Below are 11,202 nucleotides of genomic sequence, written 5' to 3' on the forward strand. Positions count from 1 at the left end.
AGGAGAAATCTCTGGGCTCTGCGGGAGCTGTGAGTGGAGACCATCAGGTAAATCTGAGACTGAAAAGCAAAAGGAAAAGACATAGAGAAGGAGATGAGAATCGGTGATGGGGAGAAGCAGGGGCATCCCCGTTCAATCGCAGGCCGACGGTCTGGGTTAATCTCCAACGAAGCTAAGGACCCCCAGGATCTGGCCCCACTGGCCTTGTCACCTGGTGTGGGGACTGGGGACAGCCAAACCACCATGGCCACTCTCAGAAAAATAAAGAAGGTGGGACGGCACCCCGACAGCCAGATTGAAAATGGTCATGCTGTGAGATACTAAGATGCCCTTTTCAGAAAAGTGAAGACTCTTCTCTTGGTTCTCAAAGACTTGCAAATACTCTGTGTCCTTCTGGGGGCATGCTGAAGGCTTCAGCCTTTGAGGGCAGTAATGGGAGTGCACCTGGGCTCAAAACCATCCAGCACTCACTCACTCCTTGAGGGTGCTGAGGATGACCAGTGTCCACCCCTCGGGTGCTGTGGCGCCTGAAATTCCCTGATCACCGAGGACGGGAGGGGCCGCACAGACACTCCACTGGACCACGAGGGGCTTGGCTGGTGGGCTACATACAGTCCTTTATCAGATACATGGTTTGCAAACATCTTGTGCCATTTTGGATGGTGTAGATTATCTTATACACAACTCCTTTTCATTTTGAGGAAGTCTAATGCATCTATTTTGTCTTTTGTTGCTTGTGCTTTTGGTACATCTAACATATCATGACCAAATCCAAGGTCATGAAGATTTACTCTCATGTTTTCTTCTACGAGTTTTATAATTTTGGCTCTTGCACCTAGGCCTTTGGTCCATTTTGCGTTGATTTTGTATATGGGGTGGGGGGAGGTAAGGGTCCACCTTTACTCTTCTGCATGTGGGTATCCAGTTGTTCCACTACCTGTGCTAACTCTTTGAGAGAAAATACCTGCAAATAATGCAACCAACAAGATCTTAATTCGAAAATATACAAACACTCATACAACTCAAAAAAGAAAAAAAAAAATCAAAAAATAAGCAGAAGGTCTAAACAGACATTTCTCCAAAGACATACAGATAGCCAACAGCCACATGAAAAGATGCTCCACATGGCTAATTATTAGAGAACGCAAATCAAAACTACAGTGAGGGCCTCCCTGGTGGCGCAGTGGTTGAGAGTCCACCTGCCGATGCAGGGGATACGAGTTCGTGCCCCGATCTGGGAGGATCCCATATGCCGCGGAGCGGCTGGGCCCGTGAGCCATGGCCGCTGGGCCTGCGCATCCGGAGCCTGTGCTCCGCAACGGGAGAGGCCACAACAGTGAGAGGCCAGCATACCGCAAAAAGGAAAAAAAAAAAAAAAAAACTACACTGAGTTATCACCTCATACTGGTCAGAATGGCCATCATGAAAATGTCTAGAAATAAATGCTAGAAGGGGTGTGGAGAAAAGGGAACCCTCCTACACTACTGGTGGGAATGTAAATTGATGCAGCCACTACGGAAAACAGTATGCAGCTTCCTCAAAAACTAAAAAGAGAATTACCATATGACCCAGCAATCCCACTCCTGGGCACATATCCAGACAAAACTATAATTCGAAAAGATACATGCGCCCCAGCATCCACACCACCACTATTCACAATAGCCAAGACATGGAAGCAACCTGAATCTCCTTCAACAGATGAATGGATATAGAAGATGTGGTACACATATACAATGGAATATTACTCACCCTTAAAACAGACTGAAATAATGCCATTTGCAGCTACATGAATGGACCTAGAGACTATCATACAAAGTGAAGTAAGTCAGACAGAAAACAACAAATACCATATGATATCACTTATATGTGGATTATAAAATGAGACCCAAATGAACCTATCTACAGAACAAAAGATGCAAATTATTATATATAGGATGGATACATAAGATCTTCCTGTACAGCACAGGGAACTATATTCAATATCCTGTAATTAACCATAATGGAAAAGAATATGAAAAATATGTATATATGTATGTACATATATATGAATCACTTTCCTGTACAGCAGAAATTAACACAACATTATAGGTCAACTATACTTCAGTATCAATTAGTTTGAAGGCACTTTTATAAATTAGGTCTTATTTCTCTTGTCCTTTCCTCCTGGAACAAATGTATAACAGAAACTAACCGGGATTACTCTGGGATAAACTCACATCACACAGAACTTTAATTGTTGAACAAACCATGAATACCAGTTACACCACGGGATGTCCTGATCCAATATGAACTTTGTAAACCTTGTATAAAGCCTGCAAAATCCACTAAATTTGGAAATTCAAACTGAAATGAAGCCATCTATCCCATGACTTCTCCACAACTAGTTATACAACATCAATTGGAAACCATATACAATCAAATGAATGTAGACAGAAACAACTACAGCCTTCCTTTTTTCTCCTTTTAGATAAATACGGTATTTAAGGTGATGTCTTGGGCCGTTTCAGGGTGTTACTCAATTTCCTGGGTATCTGCCATTTCACACAGGAGGTACACGTTAGTTAACTTGTTTGTGCAACTATATGAAGGTAGTTAAATACCACAAAACTGTATACATAAAGTGAATTAAATGATAAGTCGTGTTTTGTATTTTTAATGACAATGAAAAAAAAACTGTAGCGCTGATATTTGTTACAAAAATAAACATTAAAAACATTCTTAGTGAAAAAAGCCATACAGAAAAGGCCACCTAGATCCCATACTCATCTTGTCTGCTTCAGATCCATCGAGGCTGTCCAAATGAGGGAGAAACTCACTCATGATTCCAGAAAAAGAAAACTAGATCAGGATGGAAAAACACATTTTCATACCGTTCGGGCAGTAGGTGAAGGTTGAAGTGGGGCTGAGTTATTAATTTTTAGTATTGCAATTTTTCACATTACTTCAAAAAATATGTTAAAAAATAAATTCAGTTAAGTTGCAAAGTATGGAATCAATATACACAAATCAGTTTGGTTCTATACACTAATAATGAACCACCAGCAAGAAAAATTAAGAAAACAATCCCATCAAAAAGAAGGAACTATTTAGCAATAAATTTAACTGAGGACATGAAAGACCTATACTCAGAAAACTATAAAGCACTGATAAAAACTGAAGACACAAGAGAAAACAATATTCCATGCTAATGCATCAGAAAAATTACTATTATTAAAATGTTTGGGAGAGCGGAAGATGGCGGAAGAGTAACACACGCAGATCACCTTCCTCTCCACAGATACATCAGAAATACAGCTACACGTGGAACCACCCCTGCAGAACACCTACTGAACGCTGGCAGAAGACCTCAGACCTCCCAAAAGGCAAGAAACTCCCCACGTACCTGAGTAGGGCAAAAGAAAACAGAATAAACAGAGACAAAAGGATAGGCCCGGGACCTGCACCAGTGGGAGGGAGCCGTGAAGGAGGAAAGGTTTCCACACTCTAGGAGCCCCTTCGCGGGCGGAAACAGCAGGTGGCGGAGGGGGAAAGCTTCGGCACCGCGGCGGAGAGCGCAGCCACAGGGGTGCGGACGGCAAAGCAGACAGATTCCTGCACAGAGGGTCGCTGCCGACTGGCACTCACCAGCCCGAGAGGCTTGTCTGCTCACCCGCTGGGGCGGTCGAGGCTGGGAGCTGAGGCTCGGGCTTCGGTTGCACCGCAGGGAGAGGAGTGGGTTTGGTGGCGTGAACACAGCCTGAAGGGGGTTAGTGCGCCACGGCTGGCCGGGAGGGAGTCCGGGAAAAGTCTGGAGCTGCCGAAGAGGCAAGAGACTTTTTCTTCCCTCTTTGTTTCCTGGTGCGCGAGGAGAGGGGATTCAGAGCGCTGCTTAAAGGAGCTCCAGAGACGGGCGCGAGCCGCGGCTGAAAGCGCGGACCCGAAACGAGCGTGGGACGCTGACGCTGCTGCTGCCACCGCCGCCAAGAAGCCTGTGTGCGAGCGCAGGTCACTCTCCACACCTCCCCTCCCGGGAGCCTGTGCAGTCCACCACTGCCGGGGTCCCGGGATCCAGGGACAACTTCCCCGGCAGAACGCACGGCACGCCTCGTTGTGGCGCAATGTCACGCCGGCCTCCGCCGACGCACGCTCACCCCGCCTCCACGCCCCTCCCTCCCACCGGCCTGAGTGAACCAGAGCCCCCGAATCAGCTGCTCTTTAACCCTGTCCTGTCTGAGCGAAGAACAGACGTCCTCTGGCGACCTACACGCAGAAGCAGGGCCAAATCCAAAGCTGAGCCACGGCAGCCGTGCAAACAAAGAAGACAAAGGGAAATCTCTCCCAGCAGCCTCAGAAGTAGCGGATTAAAGCTCCACAATCAACTTGATGTACCCTGCATCTGTGGAACACATGAATAGACAACAAATCATCCCAAATTGAGGAGCTGGACTTTAAGAGCAAGATTTATTTATTTTTTTCCCCTTTTCCTCTTTTTGTGAGTGTGTACGTGTATGCTTCTGTGTGATTTTGTCTCTATACCTTTGCTTTCACCATTTGTCCTAGGGTTCTATCCGTCCATTTTTTGTTTGTTTGTTTTTTGTTTTTACTTAAAATTTTTTTTCCTTAGTAATTCCTTATTTTAATAACTTTATTTTATTTTACCTTACTTTATTTTCTTTTATCCTCTTTCTTTCGTTCTTTCTACTTTTCCTCCCTTTTATTCTGACCCCTGTGGATGAAAGTCTCTTGGTGCTGCAGCCAGGAGTCAGTGCTGTGCCTCTGAGGTGGGAGAGCCAACTTCAGGACACTGTTCCACAAGAGACGTCCCAGCTCCACGTAATATCAAATGGCGAAAATCTCCCAGAGATCTCCATCTCAACACCAAAACCCAGCTTCTCTCAACGACCAGCAAGCTACAGTGCTGGACACCCTATGCCAAACAACTAGCAAGACAGGAACACAACCCCACCCATTAGCAGAGAGGCTGCCTAAAATCACAATAAGTCCACATACACCCCAAAACACACCACCGGACGTGGACCTGCCCACCAGAAAGACAAGATCCAGCCTCATCCAGCAGAACACAGGCACCCTCCACCAGGAAGCCTACACAACCCCACTGAACCAACTTTAGCCACTGGGGACAGACACCAAAAACAACGGGAACTATGAACCTGCAGCCTGCAAAAAGGAGACCCCCACACACAGTAAGATAAGCAAAATGAGAAGACAGAAAAACACACAGCAGATGAAGGAGCAAGATGAAAACCCACCAGACCTAACAAATGAAGAAGAAATAGGCAGTCTACCTGAAAAAGAATTCACAATAATGTTAGTAAAGAGGATCCAAAATCTTGGAAATAGAAGAGAGAAAATGCAAGAAACATTTAACAAGGACCTAAAAGAACTAAAGATGAAACAAGCAATCATGAACAACACAATAAATGAAATGAAAAATACTCTAGAAGGGATCAATAGCAGAATAACTGAGGCAGAAGAACGGATAAGTGACCTGGAAGATAAAACAGTGGAATAACTACTGCAGAGCAGAATAAAGAAAAAAGAATGAAAAGAACTGAGGACAGTCTCAGAGACCTCTGGGACAACATTAAACGCACCAATATTCGAATTATAGGGGTTCCAGAAGAAGAAGAGAAAAAGAAAGGGACTGAGAAAATATTTGAAGAGATTATACTTGAAAACTTCCCTAATATGGGAAAGGAAATAGTTAATCAAGTCCAGGAAGCACAGAGAGTACCATACAGGATAAATCCAAGGAGAAACATGCCAAGACACATATTAATCAAACTGTCAAAAATTAAATACAAAGAAAACATATTAAAAGCAGCAAGGGAAAAACAACAAATAACACACAAGGGAATCCCCATAAGGTTAACAGCTGATCTTTCAGCACAAACTCTGCAAGCCAGAAGGGACTGGCAGGACATATTTAAAGTGATGAAGGAGAACAACCTATAACTAAGATTACTCTACCCAGCAAGGATCTCATTCAGATTTGATGGACAAATTAAAACCTTTACAGACAAGCAAAAGCTGAGAGAGTTCAGCACCATCAAACCACCTTTAAGCAAATGCTAAAGGATCTTCTCTAGGCAAGAAACACAAGAGAAGGAAAAGACCTATAATAATAAACCCAAAACAATTAAGAAAATGGGAATAGGAACATACATATTGATAATTACCTTAAATGTAAATGCATTACATGCTCCCACGAAAAGACACAGACTCACCGAATGGATACAAAAACAAGACCCATATATATGCTGTCTACAAGAGACCCACTTCAGACCTAGAGACACATACAGACTGAAAGTGAGGGAATGGAAAAAGATATTCCATGCAAATGGAAACCAAAAAAAAAGCTGGAGTAGCAGTTCTCATGTCAGACAAAATAGACTTTAAAATAAAGACTAGTAGAAGAGACAAAGAAGGACACTACATAATGATCAAGGGATCAATCCAAGAAGAAGATATAACAATTGTAAATATTTATGCACCTAACATAGGAGCACCTCAAGACATAAGGCAAATACTAACAGCCATAAAAGGGGAAATTAACAGTTAACACATTCATAGTAGGGGACTTTAACACCCCACTTTCACCAATGGACAGATCATCCAACATGAAAATAAATAAGGAAACACAAGCTTTAAATGATACATTAAACAAGATGGACTTAATTAATTTTTTTTATTAGTTTCTGCTTTATAACAAAGTGAATCAGTCATACATATACATCTGTTTCCACATCCCTTCCCTCATGCATCTCCCTCCCTCCCACCCTCCCCATCCCACCCCTCCAGGCAGTCACAAACCACCGAGCTGATTTCCCTGTGCTCTACGGCTGCTTCACACTATCTATCTACCTTACGTTTGGTAGTGTATATACGTCGACTTAATTGATATTTATAGGACATTCCATTCAAAAACAACAGAATACACATTTTTCTTAAGTGCTCATGGAACATTCTCCAGGATAGATCATATCTTGGGTCACAAATCAAGCCTTGGTAAATTTAAGAAAATTGAAATTGTATCAAGTATCTTTTCTGACCACAGCGCTATGAGATTACATATCAATTACAGGAAAAGATCTCTAAAAAATACAAACACATGGAGGCTAAACAATACACTACTTAAGAACGAAGTGATCACTGAAGAAATCAAAGAGGAAATCAAAAAATACCTAGAAACAAATGACAATGGAGACACAACAACCCAAAACCTATGGATGCAGCAAAAGCAGTTCTAAGGGGGAAGTTTATAGCAATACAATCCTACCGTAAGAAACAGGTATCAGGCTTCCCTCGTGGCGCAGTGCTGGAGAGTCCGCCTGCCGATGCAGGGGACACGGGTTCGTGCCCTGGTCCGGGAAGATCCCGCATGCCGCAGAGCAGCTGGTCCCGTGAGCCACGGCCGCTGAGCCTGCGCATCCGGAGCCTGTGCTCCGCAACGGGAGAGGCCACAACAATGAGAGGCCCACGTACCTCAAAACAAACAAACAAACAAACAAACAAACAAAAAAACAGGTATCATCTTGAATAAACAACCTAACCTTGCACCTAAAGCAATTACAGAAAGAAGAACAAAAAAACCCCAAAGATAGCAGAAGGAAAGAAATCACAAATATCATATCAGAAATAAATGAAAAAGAAATGAAGGAAACAATAGCAAAGATCAATAAAACTAAAAGCTGGTTGTTTGAGAAGATAAACAAAATTGATAAACCACTAGCCAGACTCATCAAGAAAAAAAGGGAGAAGATTCAAATCAATAGAATTAGAAATGAAAAAAGAGAAGTAACAACTGACACTGCAGAAATACAAAATATCATGAGAGATTACTACAAGCAACTCTATGCCAATAAAATGGACAACCTGGAAAAAATGGACAAATTCTCAGAAATGCACAACCTGCCAAGACTGAATCAGGAAGATATAATGAACAGACCAATCACAAGCACTGAAATTGAAACTGTGATTAAAAATCTTCCAACAAACAAAAGCCCAGAACCACGTGGCTTCACAGGTGAATTCTATCAAACATTTAGAGAACAGCTAACACCTATCCTTCTCAAACTCTTCCAAAATATAGCAGAGTGAGGAACACTCCCAAACTCATTCTACGAGGCCACCATCACCCTGATACCAAAACCAGACAAGAATGTCACAAAGAAAGAAAACTACAGGCCAATATCACTGATGAACATAGATGCAAAAATCCTCAACAAAATACTAGCAAACAGAATCCAACAGCACATTAAAAGCATCATACACCATGATCAAGTGGGGTTTATTCCAGGGATGCAAGGATTCTTCAATATATGCAAATCAATCAATCTGATACACCATATTAAAAAATTGAAGGAGAAAAACCATATGGTCATCTCAATAGATGCAGAGAAAGCTTTCGACAAAATTCAACACCCATTTATGATAAAAACCCTCCAGAAAGTAGGCATAGAGGGAACTTTCCTCAACATAATAAAGGCCATATATGACAAACCCACAGCCAACATCATCCTCAATGGTGAAAAACTGAAAGCATTTCCACTAAGATCTGGAACAAGACAAGGTTGCCCACTCTCACCACTCTTATTCAACATACTTTTGGAAGTCCTAGCCACGGCAATCAGAGAAGAAAAGGAAATAAAAGGAATCCAAATCAGACTAGAAGAAGTACAGCTGTCACTGTTTGCAGATGACATGATACTATACATAGAGAATCCTAAAGATGCTACCAGAAAACTACTAGAGCTAATCAATGAATTTGGTAAAGTAGCAGGATACAAAATTAATGCACAGAGATCTCTGGCATTCCTATACACTAATGATGAAAAATCTGAAAGTGAAATCAAGAAAACACTCCCATTTACCATTGCAACAAAAAGAATAAAATATCTAGGAATAAACCTACCTAAGGAGACAAAAGACCTGTATGCAGAAAATTATAAGACACTGATGAGGGCTTCCCTGGTGGCGCAGTGGTTTAGAGTCCGCCTGCCGATGCAGGGGACACGGGTTCGTGCCCCGATCCCGGAAGATCCCACGTGCCGCGGAGCGGCTGGGCCCGCGAGCCATGGCCGCGGAGCCTGTGTGTCCGGAGCCTGTGCTCCGCAACGGGAGAGGCCACAGCAGTGAGAGGCCCGCGTACAGCAAAAAAAAAAAAAAAAAAAAAAAAAAAAAAAAAGACACTGATGAAAGAAATTAAAGATGACACAAATAGGTGGAGAGATATACCACATTCTTGGATTGGAAGAATCAACATTGTGAAAATGACTCTACTACCCAAAGCAATCTACAGATTCAGTGCAATCCCTATCAAACTACCTCCAGCATTTTTCACAGAACTAGAACAAAAAATTTCACAATTAGTATGGAAACACAAAAGACCCCAAATAGCCAAAGCAATCTTGAGAACGAAAAACGTAGCTGGAGGAATCAGGCTCCCTGACTTCAGACTATACTACAAAGCTACAGTAATCAAGACAGTATGGTGCTGGCACAAAAACAGAAAGATAGATCAATGGAACGGGACAGAAAGCCAAGACATAAACCAACACACATATGCTCACCTTATCTTTGATAAAGGAGGCAGGAATGTGCAGTGGAGAAAGGACAGCCTCTTCAATAAATGGTGCCAGGAAAACTTGACAGGTACATGTAAAAGTATGAGATTAGATCACTCCCTAACACCATACACAAAAATAAGCTCAAAATGGACTAAAGACCTAAATGTAAGGCCAGAAACTATCAAACTCTTAGAGGAAAACATAGGCAGAACACTCTATGACATATATCACATCAAGATCCTTTTTGACCCACCTCCTAGAGAAATGGAAATAAAAACAAAAATAAACAAATGGGACCTAGTGAAACTTCAAAGCTTTTGCACAGCAAAGGAAACCATAAACAAGATAAAAAGACAACCCTCAGAATGGGAGAAAATATTTGCAAATGAAGCAACTGACAAAGGATTAATCTCCAAAATTTACAAGCAGCTCATGCAGCTCAATAACAAAAAAACAAACAACCCAATCCAAAAATGTGCACAAGACCTAAATAGACATTTCTCCAAAGAAGATATACAGATTGCCAACAAACACATGAAAGAATGCTCAACATAATTAATCATTAGAGAAATGCAAATCAAAACTAGAATGAGATATCATCTCACACCAGTCAGAATGGCCATCATCAAAAAATCTAGAAACAATAAATGCTGGAGAGGATGTGGAGAAAAGGGAACACTCTTGCACTGCTGGTGGGAATGTGATTTGCTACAGGCACTATGGCGAACAATATGGAGGTTCCTTAAAAAACTACAAATAGAACTACCATAGGACCCAGCAATCCAACTACTGTGTATATACCCTGAGAAAACCATAATTCAAAAAGTCATGTACCAAGATGTTCATTGCAGCTCTATTTACAATAGCCAGGAGAAGGAAACAACCTAAGTGTCCATCATCGGATGAATGGATAAAGAACATGTGGCACATATATACAATGGAATATTACTCAGCCATAAAAAGAAACGAAATTGAGCTATTTGTAATGAGGTGCATGGATCTAGAGTCTGTCATACAGAGCGAAGTAAGTCAGAAAGAGAAAGACAAAAATCGCATGCTGACACACATATATGGAATTTAAGGAAAAAAAATGTCATGAAGAAACTAGGGGTAAGACAGGAATAAAGACACAGACCTACTACAGAATGAACTTGAGGATATGGGGAGGGGGAAGGGTAAGCTGTGACAAAGTGAGAGAGTGGCTTGGACATATATACACTACCAAACGTAAAATACATACCTAGTGGGAAGCAGCTGCGTAGCACAGGGAGATCACCTCGGTGCTTTGTGACCACCTAGAGGGGTGGAATAGGGAGGGTGGGAAGGAGGGAGACGCAAGAGGGAAGAGATATGGGAACATATGCATATGTATTACCGATTCACTTTGTTATAAAGCAGAAACTAACACACCATTGTAAAGCAATTTGACTCCAATAAAGATGTAAAAAAAAATGTTTATTCTACCTAAAGCCATCAACAAACAGTGCCAGGAAAACTAGACACCAGACTCCAAAGAACGACAGTGGTCACCATCTACACTGCATATAAAGCTAACTAAAAGCACACAGTGTTCCATATTAAACTCCTTCTCTCTTGAGTCCCCTGAAGATGCACCCCACCCAGCCAGCACTCA

This window comes from Mesoplodon densirostris, chromosome 2 (assembly GCF_025265405.1).
Source record: "Mesoplodon densirostris isolate mMesDen1 chromosome 2, mMesDen1 primary haplotype, whole genome shotgun sequence".
Classification (NCBI taxonomy): Eukaryota; Metazoa; Chordata; class Mammalia; order Artiodactyla; family Ziphiidae; genus Mesoplodon; species Mesoplodon densirostris.